At 35.4% G+C, this 18,914-nt stretch overlaps 1 long non-coding RNA gene across 4 annotated transcripts; it reads left to right on the forward strand.

The window, feature by feature from the left end:
* Positions 1–1,353: 1,353 nt before the first annotated feature.
* Positions 1,354–7,518, forward strand: LOC114734548 (uncharacterized). 4 transcript variants are annotated; one of them, XR_003739175.1, is made up of 6 exons: positions 1,354–1,447; positions 1,524–1,712; positions 2,953–3,073; positions 3,703–3,840; positions 6,991–7,125; positions 7,229–7,518. It is a non-coding gene; the product is annotated as an uncharacterized LOC114734548 (long non-coding RNA). The 4 variants fall into 4 exon arrangements; XR_003739174.1 differs by having other exon boundaries at positions 1,354–1,724; XR_003739173.1 differs by having other exon boundaries at positions 1,354–1,712.
* Positions 7,519–18,914: the final 11,396 nt, after the last annotated feature.

Raw genomic sequence — 18,914 nt, forward strand, 5'->3', positions numbered from 1 at the left:
AAATTTAGCACAATATCTAATATGGGTGTATCTGGATAATCTTTATTATCACCGGATTACGTAGCACATTTGATTTATTAAATTTCTCTCTTTCCCGTCCCCTTTCATGTTTCACATCAATGTCATTGTTTTTCTTGAAAAATGTTACTCTCTTTTTAATTTTTTCTGTTCGAAAAAAATAAAAGTTGAATCTCAAAGCAAGTGACCCGCAAAAAAAAAAAAAGTCAAAAATCAAAAATCAAAGTCAAGAACACTTTCCAGATTAAGCAGCGTTTGTTTTTCTTATCTTACAGTACATATGTATATTACAATACCTAAAGACATGATCACAAGTGTAGAGAGGTCCCTTCCGTCACTCTTTACGTATTCACATAATTTCATCAAAGAAAGGCGGTCATTCTCATTAATAAATTATTGGAATCAAATTCTTTCTTTGCAAAAGTTATTCTTCAGGCATATATGCTAGTCTACAAAACCGCAACAATATTATCTCAAATAATGTCTTCGATCCAATATGCTTCTAGAGTGGGCACCGATACACACACACACACATATCTCTTAGGCTGAAAATGTTTAATAGGCTAAGTTTGAACTACTCAAATCAAGTGAAGAGCTTCCCCAGGAGTGTTCTCTCATTTACACTTTGCCTTCAAATGCTTCAACATCTTGCAAGATCGGCTTCAGAGTGGAAGACTGGCGCTTTCAAGTTTAGTTGGCCCAATAAATAGGATTTTAGTGAGACTTTCAATGGGAATAGATCAACCCACTTTTTCTCTTGAATTTATAATGTTTTCTCTCTAGCATCTTCTTATTATAAGGGGAATTTCTATTAAGGGAGAAGTATGTTATGCAAATGACTAATAGGGATAATCTAAGAAAACCAACAAACATATTTTTAAAATAAATAATTTAACTAATTTTTTTTAATTTCTACAAATTAATTATCTAACTCATTTAGGTGCTAAATGACTTTTTTTTTTTAATAGTAACTACCAGAGGCAGCGTTATGTTCAGGTTCTGTCTTTCTATATGCCTAACGACAGTACCGGAAGTGCAGCAAGGTCCCCCCTTGAGTACAAATGATTTAAATATTTCCAACAATCAAAGCTCCGTTTAATTAATGTTTTAATGGAATCAAATTCTTCCATCGCAAAAGTTATTGTCAGGCATTTATTCTAGTTTATCACAGCCACAATATGCTGGCAAAAAAAAGATAAAAATCACAGCCACAATATATTCCTCTATAAAATTGTGTGTATCATTGAATAGTGTCCAAGATTCCATATGACTCTAAGTTTCTTCCCTATATATACCTTTACCCTGCAAATGGTGATCAAGTTGATGATCAGTCGGTGAACGCAGGTATAAATGGGCACCTCATCGACCCGTTCACGCTCTCGTGCGGTCGAAGACCCTGCCATTAGGGCTGAGCTTTACACATGGTCAGGTACAAAATTCCGTGAAGAGTACGCACTTGTTTACACTTCTTCAAACCCTTCTCAAATTTCAATTTCTCATTACAGAGTGAACCACGACAAGGTTCTTTTCACATTGTATGATTGCTTTTGTGAGGGCAGTACAGTTAAGGTAGACATTAAGTTCATGGTAGACAGCCTTATCGATGGGCGTTACGTGATTTACGTGATTCGCTGACCAGACGGGGATCCTAGAGCGTGGGGGAGATTTATAGAGCAAATAGACCGGCCAAATATGTACCTATTGAGGTATTGTTAACTACGATAAATTTATAATTTTTTAGCACATTGTCTTCCTTAACTTCCTGTTTTTAGAGTTAAATTATGCTTAAAAACAGAGTCATCAAGAAAATTGTGTCTAGTCTAGCTCCTGGGGATATCTTGTGATAATTGTGATTATTTTGAGCTAGTTAGAACTTAATACCTTTTTTTTTTAAGCAAAAGAATGGAGACCAATGTTTTTAAACTGTGTAGGACACCCTTGAAGAGCAGAATAGCTGGGAGGAAGGATGAAAAAGCTCTGAAAATTAAAGCAGAAAACTTTTATTTTAAGTGCATTCATTATTGGTTTGCCACAGTCAATGCTAGAGTGAATGAAAAGAAAATGTAGCCCAAGAGGGATAAAATTTGTGGCTATTTGCTGTTGATTCGCCACGGCTAATCCACAGCAAATGGAGAAAATCTGCTGATAACCTCTTGAAATTTCTAGCAATTCAATCTATTTTAATACTATTTTGTGAGTTTTGGAAGCTAATCATGTAAGATTATTCTCTTAAAGTTAGAAAATATGACTTGAAAATGTGAAGCTTGATTTGTGTTAACAATTGAGGATTATTTGTGTAATACTTCTAAGATTTTTGGTGTAGGAAGTAGTGAGAGCTAAAAAGATGACAAGGAGAAATATTTAACTTATTTTAGTTGACCAGAGGAAGATTAGGGCCGCAAAATGAGCAAGAATGGAAGAACCAAGCGAAGGAGGCTGAAAATGCATAATCTGTCATAGCGGCTGAAGCAATCCACCTTGGCCTTTAAAATAGAAAAGAAGGAGAGGCATTTTGTATAAAGCACGGCAGCGCCTGTCTAAATTGCTATGGCACCCAATCCTTTCCAAGTAGCTCCCTAATTTGTGTAATCCGCTGTGGCACCTATCCCTACACAACTATACGTTTTGCATTGTAACTTAAAATTGAGGGCATGTAAAATTTTTGGCAAGTCGACTTGGGAACCTGTTTGAAGGAGTTCTTTGCTAGGGTTTGGAGATTTGAAAGTTTTCGACTTGAAGTTTGCAAGAAATTTGGAGCTTCTTTGCTCCATTCCTTGGTTTTCTTCTTTTCTCTTTTGTTTATGTAATGATTATGAAGTACCCTTGATCTATGGCTCCATTAGTTAGAGTAGTTATTCTAGGATTATTTTCATCACGCCACGACAAGTTAATTATCACCATGGATGATTGCTTGTGTGATGGTAATGGCTTCAGAGTAAAAATGGAAATGATGGCTATAAGAGACGAGAACAGGTGTCTCAAGTTTGGTGCTGTTAAATATAGAGACTCTGGTACCAGATACGAAGAAAGAAGGCGATCAAGTACAGGCCACTAGGTATTGTATTTGATGTATGAGGATTCATCTTGACTCAGATGGGATGCGTTGGGCTTGCATAGAATAATGCGTTTCAGGAAATGAAATATCTAGTTCATTTCCAAACAGGGCATGGGATGGATAACTTATACGGGCATGATACGTCGATCCCGTGTGATCATTCGAAGGGCATTTATGTGATGTTATCAAACTCGTATCGTCGTTGCTCATCAACGAAGACTGAATCATTTGGCGCAGAATATATATGAAACAACCAGGAAATTCAAAAATAATAATAAACAAATAAAATAAATTTTAGAATTTAAATCAAGCTAAAAACTAAGATATTTCCCAAAAAAATAAAAATAAAAACAAAAAATAAATAAAATAATTTTTCCTTTACAATTATATTTTGAAAATTTATAGTAAGGGACTTTTATCAAGTGAAGTGGTGGCATAACGGAACTAATGTTTGTTGCCTATGTTTAACTGCTTCGAACCTCTGCTTCTCCATGAAGGGGATTTTTTTTTTGAAAACAATTTTTGTTTTAACACTGCAGTTACTTTATGCGCTCCATTAAAAAAAAAAAAACCAAAATGCAATATATCAGAATTTCTCTTTTTGTCTTTTCTACTTCCATCGTGTTCAGCGGAGAGAGCGGAGAGGAAGAAGCTTTGAGACTAAACGGAGAACCCCAGCCGTCGTCCAGTTCGCGACCTTCACCTTTATTTGTCTTCGTCGTCGTCGTCGTCGGTGTTCATAGTCCCTGTCTCCTCCGCCGTTCAAGGTTCCGTTTTACTATTTTCTTCCCTTGTTCAGTGTTGATTTCTTCTTCTCTCTCTGTTTTTGTTGTGTTCCATTACCATGATTTGGAGCTTTTATACCGTCAGCAATGTGTTGTTTCTCCTATTCTTCTTGGCTGTGTTGTTGTGTTGGCTTGTGGTGTGAGTCTTCGTCTCTTTCTTCTTCTTAGATGCTGCTGTTCGATGGAGGCAAGTGAATATTCTTGCCTCTATTTCTCTGTTCAGATTTAATGAGTGTGATAAACATTTTTGCTCTATTGTGGCTGTTGTGGAATGTGTTAAAGCTGAAATTTCTTTCTTTATATGCTAGGTGAACTTGCATGATTATTATTGAAGTCAAGGTGTTCGTAGAAATGTCTAGGAAAAAGATTTGTTGTGGATTGATGTTGAAACTGAGAGATAGCTGACGTTTATGATATGAGAGAGAAATATAACAAATTTGAGTATTTTTTCATGTTGAATGTAAGTCTGATTTAGTTGAAAAACTCATTTACAAGAAGCTGTGTTGATACGTGACAGAGAATTAATGAATTGCCTAGCAATGTCCATCTAAGTAACTGGACTTTTTAGTTATGGTAGCTTTTAACATTCTGTTCCACATGGGATTGTTCGTGGACCCTTTGTCACCATGCTGGTGTTTGAAGATCTTGTAGTAATTTGCTTGAAACTTGTAAAGGTAATTTGGAATCATTCTTTCTTTCTCTAATACTCCATATTTTTTTATTTATTGAAATGAATTTTGAAGAGTAATAGGAGGTTCATTTGTGAGAGAGCAAAAGGTACGTGGTTGATTTTTTGTTGTTGTTGGAATCTTCCTTGGTGTGAGGCTTATGAATATAGGTAAGTTCTGTTAAGAAAAATAAAAAAAACAAAGAAGAAAACTTGATATGGATGACTATACATACTAATTTTGTTTTAAAAAGTTTTTAAAGTAAACCGCATGCCTCGGTGCTCTCAGCTAGAATGATGCCTTAGATACTGCGTATGTTAATTCTATTTTAACAGAAAACATAATTGGTTTAGATTTTGGTAATATTGTTGTGAATATATGAATACTGTATGTCCTGATTTAAAAGTTGGTCATTAAGCTTTGAGACGAAGTGATTTTGTTTCCATATTGATTCTGTTGCATAAATGATATTCTGGTGTGAAGCAACTACTGCCATGCTTCTGGCTGTATCAAACGTTGTTCTTCTTGTTTAAAATACTCAGGTTGTTAAGGATGAAGAAATCAACACTTGGCTTGGTTGTAAAATGTATATTGCTCAAAATATGCAAGTTCTCCTTTGACCAGAGAAAATAGTCATTTGATGTTGATTTTCGTGTCATGAAATTGTTTTTCTTTCTACATTGGTGCTGATGATCCAAACAAATTATCTTCTTGTTAAATGCACGGGCTTTACTTCAAACAAAAGGCTACTAAATTACTTTGGTGTTGCATTGTAAGCATAAGTCCAATTATGGGCATAAAGACATCTAAATGAGCATGTTGGAACGTGACCTGGTTGTGTTTATAGTAATTGACCTGGCCATGTTATTTTGAAAGTCATCATCCTTTATTCTTTGCATCCAGAACTTGGGACTAACTACTGGACATATTGATTTGGTTTCAAGTCTCTAACTGGATCATATAATCCTAAACTTTTTTGAACGCCCTGGGGCATTTGATTGTAGTGAGTTGGACTTAAAAAGAAAATAAAATGGGGGCGATCTATGCTGCAGAGTTTTGAGGGAAAAGCTTTAGTTGGGTTGCATACATGGATGGTTGGGTTTGATCTACAAAAGTGATTGTTCGGTTATGATTTTCATGAGGATTTATGATAATACGGTGGTTTTTGTGCAATGATTTTGCGAGAGATGTTGGGCCTTAGTTTTGTTAAGAGATAACGCTATAATGCTTAAATTTTGTTTAGAGTAAAAAAGTTATTAATGTTTGACTAGATTTTTGGAGTTAAAGGAAAAGAGTATTCTTGGTGCCATAAGTTCACGTACGATAATTGAGAATGGGTAGATGTAAATGTGCGTGATGTCTTGAACTTTAAAAAAAAAAGGAGGAGGAAAAAAAGAAAAGAAAATTCCTTAAGGACGTGAATATTATAAAGGAGATTTACATGCTAGTCCATCGATCAGATTATCACACATTAAAAATATGCAGGAAAAAAAAAAATGAAATGCACAAGAAGTTACTAAAGTTGTCAGAAGAAAGAGTTAGAGAAGAGTATTTTCTTTTCACTCCCTAAGTTGTATTTAACACCCTTTATTTGGGTTGAGAAAAAATGAGATTTAAAAAATAAGTTTCAATGCTTTAGACTTTGCCTGTTAGGCTTCACAGTGCTACTTGTGAATGGATTAGGAGATTCTTAAAATAATTCATTTGATTGTGTAATAATGGTTGTTGGTTGGAAGTGGTATTGAGTATTTGTCTAATTTGACAATGGATTGTGATAATTTAGTTTTAATTTTGCTCTTTCATTATGTATTTATATATATAATTATTATATGTACGTTAAATGGGTGATCATTGTGGTGATGTCCTAGGCCGCGATTGGGTGAGGTGGTAGCGGCCTTAACCCCTGTAAGGAGGAGAACGCAAGTTTAAATCTTGGGAAGCTCACTTATTGGAAGGGCTATTCGTTAAACGTTTCAGGCCCGAAAAGGATTAGTGTTAGGTCTAATGTGACTTGGGATACCCTTGTTTCACCTAAAAAATTAAAAAAAAAAAAATAGTTCGGAGGACTGAATTTCTTAATGGGGGAGGAATGTAACAATCAGGGAATTCAAAAATAATAATAAAATGAAATAAATTTTAGAATTTGAATCAAGCTAAAGACTAAGATATTTCCCAAAAAAATTAAAAGAAAATAATAAATAAAATAATTTTTTGTTTACAATTATATTTTGATAAATTATAGTAAGGAACTTGTATCAAGTGAAGGGGTGGCATAATGGAACTAATGCTTGCTGCCTCTCTTTAACTGGTTTGAATTTTTGCTCCTCCAACAAAGGGATTTCTTTTTCTTTTGTTTTTTTTAAATTTTTAGCATTGCAATTACCTTTATGCGCTTCATTTAAAAAAAAAACCAAAATGTAATATATCAGAATTTTTTTTTCTTTTCTCTTTCTATTGTGTTCAGCAGAGAGAGCAGAGGGGGGGAAGCCTCGAGACTCTGAAATGGAGAGCCCCAACCGTCATCCGGTTCATGTCCTTCGCCTTCATTTGTCTTTGTCATTGTTGGTGTTCATAGTCCCTGTCTCCTCCACCATTCAAGGTTCCATTTTACTATTTTCTTCCCTTGTTCACTGTTGATTTCTTCTTCTCCCTCTGTTTTTGTTGTGATTCATCACCTTGATTTGGAGCTTTTATACCTTCAGCAGTGTGTTGTTTCTTCTATTCTTCTTGGCTGTGTTGTTGTGTTGGATTGTGGTTTGAGTCTTTGTCTCTCTTCTTGTTTAATGCTGCCGTGCGATGAAGGCAAGTGAATACTCTTGCCTCTATTTCTCTGTTCAGATTTAGTGAGTGTGTCTGTGTTGAATCATAAATATTTTTGCTCTATTGTGGCCGTTGCAAAGTGTGTGTTAAAGCTGAAATTTGTTTATTCATATGCTTGGTGAACTTGCTTGATTATTGTTGAACTCAAGGTGTTGTAGAAATGTCTAGGAAAAGGATTCGTTGTGGATTGATGTTGAAACTGAGAGATAGCTGAGGCTTATGATATGAGAAATATAATAATTTTGAGTATTGTTTCATGTTGGATGTAAGTCTGATTTAGTTGAAAAACTCATTTACAAGAAGCTTTGTTGATACGCGACAAAGATTTAATGAATTGCCTAACAATGTCCATATAAATAACTGGACTTTTTAGTTATGGTAGCTTTTAACATTCCATTCCATATGGGATTGTTTGTGGACCCTTTGTCACCTTGCTGCTGTTTGAAGATCTTGTAGTTTTTTGCTTGAAACTTGTAAAGGTAATTTGGTATCATTCTTTCTTTCTCTAATCATATTTTTTGACTTATTGAAATGAATTTTGAAGAGTAATAGGAGGTTCATTTGTGAGAAAGCAAACAGTACGTGGTTGATTTTTTGTGTTATTGGAATCTTCCTTGGTGTGAGGCTTATGAATATAGGTAAGTCCTGTTAAAAAAATATATATATATATATATACATATAAAATAGAATTTAAAAAAAAAAAAAAAAGAAGAAGAAGAAGAAGAAAACTTGATATGGATAACTATACATATTAATTTTGTCTTAAAAGTTTTCAAAGTAAACTACATGCCTCCGTGCTCTCAGCTAGAATGATGCCTTAGATACTGTGATTGTTAACACAAAACATAATTGGTCTAGATTTTGGTAATATTGTTGTGAATGTAAGAATTCTATATGTCCAGATTTAAAAGTTGGTCATTAAGCTTTGAGACGAAATGATTTTGTTTCCATGTTGATTTTGTTGCATAAATGATATTCTGGTGTGAAGCAACTACTGCCATGCTTCTGTCTCTATCAAAAGTTGCTCTGCTTGTTTAAAATACTCAGGTTGTTAAGGATGAAGAAATCAACACTTGGCTTGGTTGTAAAATATATATTGTTCAAAATATGCAAGTTCTCCTTTGACTAAAGAAAATCGTCATCTGATGTTGATTTTCGTTTCATGAAATTGTTTTTCTTTCTACATTGGTGCTGAGTTAACACAGAAACAGTAACTCATGAATGTTGAATGATCAAAACAAATTATCTTCTTGTTAAATGCACGGGCTTTACTTCAAACAATAGGCTACTAAATTACTTTGGTGTTGCATTGTAAGCATAAGTCCTATTATGGGCATAAAGACATCTAGATGAGCATGTTGAAACATGACCTGGTTGTGGTTATGGTAATTGACTTGGCCATGTTATTTTGAAAGTCATCATCCTTTATTCTTTGCATCCAGAACTTGGGACTAACTACTAGATATATTGATTTGGTTTCAAGTTTCTAAATGGATCATATAATCCTAAACTTTTTTGAACGCCCTGGGTCATTTGATTTTAGTGAGTTGGACTTAAAAAGAAAATAAAATGGGGGCGATCTATGCTGCAGAGTTTTGAGGGAAAAGCTTTAGTTGGGTTGCGGACATGTGTGGCTGGGTTTGATCTACAAAAATGATTGTTTGGTTATGATTTTCATGAGGATTTATGATAATACGGTGCGGTTTTTGTGCCATGATTTTGCAAGAGATGTATTCTTTCCTGTTGTAGATATGTGAATTTTGTTTTGACCTGTGCATATAATAGTTTGGCCTTAGTTTTGTTAGTGATAACGCTATAATGCTTAAATTTTGTTTAGAGTAAAAAATTATCAATGTTTGACTGGATTTTTGGAGTTAAAGGAAAAGAGTATTCTTGGTGCCATAAGTTCATGTACAATAATTGAGAAATGTGTGTGATGTTTTTGAACTCAAAAAAGAAAACAAAAAAAAAAAAGAGGGAAAAAAGGAAAAAAAAAAAATTCCTTGAGGACATGAATATTATAAAGGAGATTTACAGGCTAGTTCATCGATCAGATTATCACAGATTAAAAATATGCAGGGAAAAAAAAAAAAGTGAAATGCATGAGAAGTTACTTAAGTTGTCAGCAGAAAGAATTAGAGAAATATGATGGATTAGAGTATTTTCTTTTCACTCCCTAAGTTGTATTTAACACCCTTTATTTGGGTTGAGAAAAATGAGATTTAAAAAATAAGTTTCAATGCTTTAGGCTTTGCATATGAGGCTTCACAGTGCTACTTGTGAATGGATTAAGAGATTCTTAAAATAATTCATTTGATTGTGTAATAATGGTTGTTGTTTGGAAGTGGTAGTGAATGTTTATCTAATTTGACAATGGATTGTGATAATTTAATTTTAATTTTGCTCTTGCATGATATATATATATATATATATATATATTATATGTACGTTTGATGGGTGATCTTTGTGGTGATGTCCTAGGCTGCTGCCCCTTCAACCAACAAGCTGGTTGAGGTGGTAGTGGGTTAATCTCTGTAAGGAGGAAAACACAAGTTTGAATTTCAGGAAGCGTATTTATTGGCAGGACTGTTCCTTAACTGCTTCAAGCCCGAAAGGGATTAGTTTCAAGTCCAATGTGACTTGAGGATACCCTTGTTTTACCCTAAAAAAAAATAAAAATCAAATGACCGAATTTCTTAATGGGGGAGGAATGTAACAACCAGGCAATTCAAAAATAATAATAATAAAATAAAATAAATTTTAGAATTTAAATCAAGCTAAAGACTAAGACATTTCAAAAAAAAAAAAATACTACCTCTAGTTTTTAATATGAGCTCGTTGACTAATTTAATTAGATTAAGAAAGCTAGTTAAGTTAGTTATTTATAATAAATAGGTGTTGCATTTCCTAAAATATTCTTGCTAATTAAGTGTATTGGTTTGAACTATTGTTATTACAAGGACTACATTGAAAAGAAATGGATAAATATGAGAGATAAAGTAGATTTTGGTTTTTTATTTAGGGCCAAAATAAAAGTCAAAGGAGTTCTTGTATTAAGGACTGAAGATAGTAAAATAATTTTTTCTTTACAATTATATTTTGATAAATTATAGTAAGGAGCTTGTATCAAGTTAAGTGGTGGCCTATTGGAACTAATACTTGTTGTCTCTCTTTAACTAGTTCAAATCTTTGCTCATCTAACAAGGGGATTTTTTTTTTTTTTTTTTAAATTTATGTTTTTGATAAAGTATAGTTAGAATTTTTTTTTCTTTTTGAAATAAAATATGGAAGAACATCTCTAAATTTTATTGATACATGAGGGTTACATATATAGAGAAAAAGAGAGAAAAGAATCTGAATCTAATCCCTTAAAGAGCTCCTACAATCTCGGACAATAATAACAGAGATTCAAAAATAATAAATAATAAATATAGATAAGATATTGCATATTGTAGATTTAAAAGTAGGTTAAATCATGATAGAGCCCAAGAGTGGCGGCAGGCCCATTTCCAGCCCTCGCCCTCAAGCTGGCGAATAGATGTTGATCATTCCTAGCTTGTGTATGAAGGCTTTGAATTTCTCTTGAGTACGGGACTTGGTCATGATATCTGCGATTTGTTTTCCTGAGAGAATGTATGAGAGATCAATTATTTTTGCCTCCAACTTTTCTTTGATGAAGTGGCAATCTATTTCCACATGTTTGGTGCGATCATAGTCTATTGGATTGTTAGCAATCTTGATTGTTGAAATGTTGTCACAACATACCTTGGTTGGTCCAAGGTTTCCAATCTTGAGCTCCCTTAATAGTCTAATTATCCACATACCTTCACAAATTCCTAGAACCAAAGACCTATATTCGGATTCAGCAGAGCTCTTAGAAACTACTGATTGCTTTTTGCTTCTCCAAGTTACAAGATTTCCCCATACATAGGAACAATAACCAGTAGTAGATTGCCTGTCCACCTTAGAACCTCCCCAATCAGCATCTGTGAATAACTCAATACTCCTAGCACTACCCTTTGCGAAGAACAGGCCTTGTCCTGGTGTTTTCTTTAGGTATCTGAGAATTTTGTAAACTGTTGTCATATGCTCCTTTTGAGGGCTGCTTGAGAACTGGCTTATCACACTGATTAGGTAACATATATCAGGTTTGGTGTGTGACAAATAAATTAATTTTTCCACTAGCTTTTGGTACCTTTTTTTGTTTACAGCTGTGCCATAAAGTGTAATGGTCAACTTTTGGTTGAGTTCCATAGGAATATTAGCTGGTTTTGCCCTCGGCATGCCTTTTTTTTGGTAGGTCTATGGTGTACTTTTGTTGTGACACACCAATCCTTTTTTTTGTTTGTGCTACTTCCATACCCAAGAAATATCTTGGTGATCCAAGATCTTTAATTTCAAATTCTGCTGCTAAATTTCTCTTTAGCCTCGTGATCTCGTCTGCATCATTTCTTGTTAACACTATATCATCAACATATACAATAAGAGCTGTAATTTTATCTCCATATTGTTTGACAAATAATCTGTGGTCAGATTGGCACTGATGGTAGCCCCAAGTCTTGACTGCTCGAGTAAATCTCTCAAACCAGACCCTAGGTGACCATTTCAACCCATATAAGGATTTGTACAATCTGCAAACTTTATGAGAATTTTTAGCAGTTTTCAATCCCAAGGGCACTTCCATATGCACTTCCTCCTCTAGATCACCATTTAAAAAGGTATTCTTAAAATCTAGTTGGTATAGGGGCAACCTAGATTTACAGCAAGTGACAAGAGTACCTTTATAGTGTTTAGTTTGGCAACTGGGCAAATGTCTCTTGGTAGTCAATACGATAGGTTTGAGTGAAACCCTAGGCAACTAATCTTGCCTTATACTTATTCGCACTCCCATCAGGATTATACTTAATAGTAAAAACCTGTTTATTGCTCACAACAGTTTTTCTTTTTGGTAAATTAACTATTTTCCATGTTCTATTTTTAGGCAGCGCCCTTAGTTCCTCTTCTATGGCATGTTTCCATCTTGGATCATCAACAGCTTCCTTGAAGCTTTTAGAAATGGTTTCTTTTTCTACATTCGCCACCAATGCCTTCATATTAGGAGATAATTTCTTATAAGAAGCATACCTAGCAATAGGATGTTGGGTATAGCTTCTTTTCCCTCTTCAAAGTGCAATGGGCCAGTGTAAATCCTCAAGATCTACCTTAGGTACGGAGTCTTGAGTTTGCATTGGTGTGGGAGTAGGGCTTTCTTCACCACAACTCAGTTCTGCCTCTGTCCAAGACCTGGGTAGGTCAGAAAGAGGTTCAAAAGGGTTAGTATCCTAAAACTTAGATGCAGGCAAGGATTTTTCAGTGTTTGGCAGTTTAGTTGGACTAATTTCTGGGCTGTATTAGTCAGGATTAGTGTTGGGGAAAGGAAGTGAGGGGAGAATGGGTATACCTAGTGACGTTTGGTGTCCATTTGATTGGTGTGCAGTTTGAGAAACATTGTGATGATCACAAACAAGCCATTCATTTGTCACTCTCTCCCCTTGAATGGGTGCTTTGGGATAGTAGGGTTGTTTCTCAACAAACTTAACATTCATGATAATGTACAACTTGTGTGTGACAGGGCAGTAGCATTTGTACCCTTTCTGTTGTGAGGAATAACCTAGAAAAATGCATTTGATGGCTCTAGAGTCTAGTTTTTCCCCTCCTTCATTGAACACAAAGGCTGTGCACCCAAAGACCCCTTGTGGAAGAGAATTATGGAGAGGAGAATGGGGATATGTCTCTTTAAATTTCTGGACAGGGGTATGATATTGTAAGGTCTTGGAAGGCATACGGTTTGTTAGATAGGTAGACGTAAGAATGGCATCCCCCCAAAATTTATTAGGAACATTGCTGCCTATCATGATAGCTCGGGTTACTTCTAAGAGATGTTTATTTTTTCTTTCAGAAACCCTATTTTGTTGTGGTGTTCGGACACAAGAGGTTTGATGGTGTATACCCTTTTCTTCTAGAAATTTCTTAAAAGAGGAGTTCAAATACTCTTTTCCATTGTAACTTTGAAGAATTTTATTGAGGTTTGGAATTGATTTTGAACAAAGGCAAAAAAGTTTTTAAAAATTGTGAAAACTTCAGATTTTTCTCTCATTAAGAAAACCCAAGTGAGTTGAGTGTGATCATCAATAAAGGTTACAAACCATCTTGCTTTAGAGTTTGTTTCAAATTTGGATGGACCCCATATGTCAATATGTATAAGTGAAAAAGGACGAGTTTGGTGTGTAAGGATGAGGGGGATAAGAATTGCGAACTTGCTTGGCCAAGTGACGTGTCACAATAAAACTCTAAAATTGTTTTATTATCAATACTAGGAAACAAAAATTGCATATATTTAAGACTTGGGTGGCCTAACCTAGAGTGCCACAACATAACATCTTGAGAGGACATGGCAAAAAAAGCAGCATGAGTTTTATGTGGTGATGCTCCTTGAATGTAGTAGAGCCCATTCCACACCTTAGCATTCCCAATCTTTTTCCCCAAGGTCAAGTCTTGAAAATCACAGCCATTCTTGTCAAAATAACTAGATAATTTAATTGAGAAGCTATGCATCTCACAGATATCAAACTACAATGAATGTTTGGAACGTATTGAACATTTTTTAAGATGATGCATTCTGAGATATGGACAGTGCCAGAACCTATTACTTTTGCATATTGCCCATCAGCTACCTCAACAGTTTCATACTCAGAGACAGTAGCAAATTTAGAAAATAAGTGCTTAAACCTTGTAACATGGTGAGTGGCCCCTGAATCCACAATCCAACTAGTGCTGGGTTTAATTCTATTGCTAAGAGCATGAGTTATTGTAGTAGTTGTCTGCGCTAAGGCAACAGAAGGAGAATTTTTCTCACATATTTTTGTAGATATGGCATGCTTATCTAGAATTTTCCTTAGCACTAGTATTTCTTCACTGCTCAAGGATGCACCCTCACTGTCAGAGTCATTTGTACCAACCAAAAAGCCTTTTCCTTCTAGTTTATTTTTCTGGTTTGAGGGCTTACCATGGAGCTTCCAACAATTCTCCCTAGTGTGGCTACTCTTACTGTAGTGGTCACATCATTTTCTAGTTTTCTTGTTTCTTGAGTCTCCTTGATGAGTGCGGCGAATAGCAAGTGCAGATCCCTCATTTAGAGCCGGTGATAACATAGGTTGGCTTTGAGTTAGTGTTTTTCTACTCTCTTCACATCTTATCATATTAAATGAGTGTTCTAATAAGGGAAGAGGATTCATACTCATTATTCGGCCCCGGATATCGTCATAGGAATCATTGAGCCCAAGCAAGAGCTTATAACATCTCTCTCAGTCAATGAGTTGTTTGTAGTATAACTCATCTTTATGGCATGTCCATTCATAGACTTCATACAGATCTATTTGCTGCCAAAGCCTCACCAGTGCACTGTAGAATTGTGTCACAGATTGCTCACCTTAAACCAAACCGCGGAGGAGACGTCTCACCTGGAAGATGGCTGCTGTGTTTTCCTTCACTGAGTAGGTCCTTTTTATTGACTCCCAGATCTCCTTAACAGTAATTGCGAGTGAATAGTTCTCGCTTATGTCCGGAGTCATAGAATTCACAAGCTATGCCATGACCATATTATTTTCAACATTCCAAGCTTCAACTTTATCACTAGTAGAGCTAGGTGGAGAACCAATAAGGCATTTCTCCTTGTTCCTTCCCCTCACGAACATTAGAACGTTTCAGGACCATCGAAAGTAGTTGTTGCCATTAAAGCGATGTGTGATCATAACCTGAGAGAAAGAATTTGGTGTGACATTGCACACCCCAGACGGCGACGATGGGTTCACTACATGGTTTTCTCCACTCAAACTAGGTCCTGTGAACCTTCCCTAGTTGAGGATGAGTGATGATCTCCATCATCAACGTTGAAGGCTCGTGGTTGCTGGTTGGTTAGAGCTGTCTTGAATGACATATTGGGACTGAAGACCAGCACTCTGATACCATGAAATAAAATGTGGAAGAAGAGCTCTAAACTTTATTGATACGTGAGGGTTACATATATAGAGAAAAGGACAGAATAGAATCTAATTCTGATCCCTTGAAGAGCTCCTACAATCTCAAAGAATAATAATGTAGATTCAAAAATAAAAAAATAATAAATACACATAAGATACTGCAGATTGTAGATTTAAAAGGAGGTTAAATCATGAGAGGAGCCAAGAGTGGCAGCAGGCCCATTTCCAACACTTTTCTCATTCCATCATGTTTAGTAGAGACAGCAGAGGAGGAGAAGCCTCGAGACTCTGAAATGGAGAACCCCAGCTGTCATCCAGTTCACGTCCTTCACCTCCATTTGTCTTCGTCATTGTCGATGTTGATAGTCCCTGTCTCCTCTACCGTCCAAGTCCTCCACCGTTCAAGGTTCCATTTTACTATTTTCTTCCCTTGTTCAGTGTTGATTTCTTCTTCTCCCTCTGTTTTTGTTGTGATTCATTACCATGATTTGGAGCTTTTATACCTTCAGTAGTTTGTTGTTTCTCCCATTCTTCTTGGCTGTGTTGTTGTGTTGGGTTGTGGTGTGAGTCTTCGTCTCTCCTTCTTTGATGCTGCTGCGTGATGAAGGCAAGTGAATACTCTTGCCTCTATTTCTCTGTTCAGATTTAGTGTGTATGTGTTGAATCGTAAATATTTTTGCTCTATTGTGGCTGTTGTGAGGTGTGTTAAAGCTGAAATTTGTTTATTTATATGCTTGGTGAACTTGCTTGATTATTATTGAACTCAAGGTGTTGTAGAAATGTCTAGGAAACGGATTTGTTGTGGATTGGTGTTCAAACTGAGAGATAGCTGAGGTTTATGATACGAGAGAGAAATATAATAATTTTGAGTATTGTTTCATGTTGAATGTAAGTCTGATTTAGTTGAAAAACTCTTTTATAAGAAGCTTTGTTGATACGTATCGTTGGTGCTATATATATAATGAAATTTTTCTTGAAATAGGGATAGGCTATATGGCTGTTGAATGGTAGACTATGATGTTTATGTTATAACGTGGTTTAAAATGTATGTAGAGTGATTGTGGAATCTTACAGAATGATTCAATTCGTATAATTGGATACCTGTTAATTGGGACGTGGAGAGGTATAAAAGAGGTTTTGGATTAAAGGAGGGTGGCATAATGTGATTGATCTGATTTGGTGGAATGCACTTGGAAATATTAATTTGTATTTTGAATAGGAAGCTGTATGGAAGTTGAAATGAAATTCCTTGATGCTGGCACTGGCTAGAATGCTAAAATACGTAACTTTTTTTTTAATATTTATTTTCTACTTTGATGTTTGGAAGAAGAAGAAAAAGAGTTTTATTTGGAAGAATTAATAAAAATGGCATTAAACGTATTGTTATGTAAATCCTAGTACATGTTTTATTTGAATATAATGTTTTGTTTTTGGACATTAAGAGGTTGAGGAGTAACCGTATAGACAAAATAAGTTATACATTGAAAGTGCAGCAGGTGTGTGAATAGAATCCCATAATGACAGTTTTCACAAATATTTTTACTGCTTGTTATAAATTTAATTAAACTATTTGCTTTCTTGCCAAATGGTTTATCAAGGAAAATTTTAGTTTAAATTTTACTGCTACTCATTCTCATTTATTTGATGTTTCAAAGTGTTAGCTCTTGGAACGTTATATTTACTGATTAACTAGAATGACAACTTTACTTAAAAATAGTTCTTCAGTATTTTGTTTTCAACTGACATTCGCGCCTGGAAATTGAAAGAAAAGTTTGAGATATTATTTGAAAATCATCATGTTGGGATTTTTTGTTTTGAAACATCCTTTATGATATTTTTGAAGAATCTCTTTGATTCTGAATTGTATGTTTATTCGAATGAGCTACCAGGATTAAATAGATACAAATCTCCTTTGCTAGAGAGGTTATTAGGCCACTAATTTAGGGATCTGGCCGAGATATTAGGGATCCAGAATAGAATTCAAAATACAATCAAATCATAATCATAATCTAGCTCATAAATAGAAATAAATCTATAGAATAAAATCTGTTCTGGGATTAGGGTTTTTTAGGCCCATGGCCCATTAGACTCCAACACACCCCCTTAAGCTGGCAAGTAGATATCTTGCATGTCCAGCTTGTCTCTAAATTTTTCAAACTTGACTCGGTTTAATGGCTTTGTAAGGACATTAGCAACTTGGGACGCAGAATTTATATGGTCCTCGACTCAATCTTCTCTTTTATATAATGTCAATCAATGTCAACATGTTTTGTTCTATTATGGTGAACTGGGTTTTGTACCATTTGAATTGCTGATATGCTATCACACCATAACTTAAGTAGTGTGTTCACTTCAATTTTTAATTCTTTCAAGACTCGTACTATCCACATTCCTTTGCACACTCCATTTGCTAAGGCTCTTAGCTCTGCTTTAGTACTACTTTTAGAAACCTCATTTTGTTTCTTACTCCTTTGGGTTACAAGATTACCCCATACAAAGGTAAAGTACCCTCTTGTTGATCTTCTATCAACTTGAGTTCTTTCATGATCTGCATCAGTATACATTATTATATTTCTTGACTCTCCCTTCTTGAAGAACACCCCTCTTCCAGGTGTCATTTTTAAGTATTTTAGGAGGGTACATATGGCCTCCATATGATGTTCTTGTGGTTGTGATGAAAACTGACTGACTACTCCACAACATAGCTTATGTTCGGCCTTGTATGTGATAGGTAAATTAGCTTCCCAAGCAATTGCTTATACATTTCTGCATCAACTGGTCACCATCCTTTTTATATTCCAAGTTTGTAGGGGGATCTATGGGGACTAGTGACGGCTTGGCTCCCATCATTCCAGTTTCCTTGAGTAAATCTAGTGTGCATTTTCTTTGAGACTAGAATGCCTTCTTTTGACCTAGTGATCTCCATCCCAAGGAAGTACCTCATACTTCCTAGGTCTTTAACTTCAAATGCAGTTGCTAAGGTTCCTTTTAACCTTGTTATCTCCTCGATATCATCCCCTGTTATAACAATATTGTCAACATGTACAATTAGAACAAATACCTTTCCTCTTGAGTGTTTAACAAACAGTGTGTAGTCAGATTGACATTGTATGTAACTAGATTCCTTCACAACTTTGGCGAACCTTTCAAACCAGGTTCTTGGAGATTGTTTGAGATCATAGAGGGATTTTGTTGGGAAATTACTCCAGTACGTCTTATTCAGTGAAACGTAAGCACTCCACAGAGTATGATCTAATGGAGGAAATACAACGAAAAGGAAAAACAGCTCGGTCACAAGACCCACGGTGAATTCGAGACACCACCCTCCCACTCAGCTCAATTCTTTCATGCCTACTCTAACGAACCGTCTGACATATATAGGCTCTCCTTCTCTCTCCTCTAACTGCCACTCCCTCTCACAACATTGGGCTTCCTCCTAATATAGATGTACTTGGGCCTGGACTCAACATTACTCCCCCCATGGAAATGAGCCTTGTCCTCAAGGCGGAACTGAGGGAACTGCTGTTTAATGACATCATAATTCTCCCAA

This window comes from Neltuma alba, unplaced genomic scaffold (genome assembly GCF_004799145.2).
Source record: "Neltuma alba isolate B1F8T4 unplaced genomic scaffold, ASM479914v2 tig00013110_pilon, whole genome shotgun sequence".
Classification (NCBI taxonomy): domain Eukaryota; kingdom Viridiplantae; phylum Streptophyta; class Magnoliopsida; order Fabales; family Fabaceae; genus Neltuma; species Neltuma alba.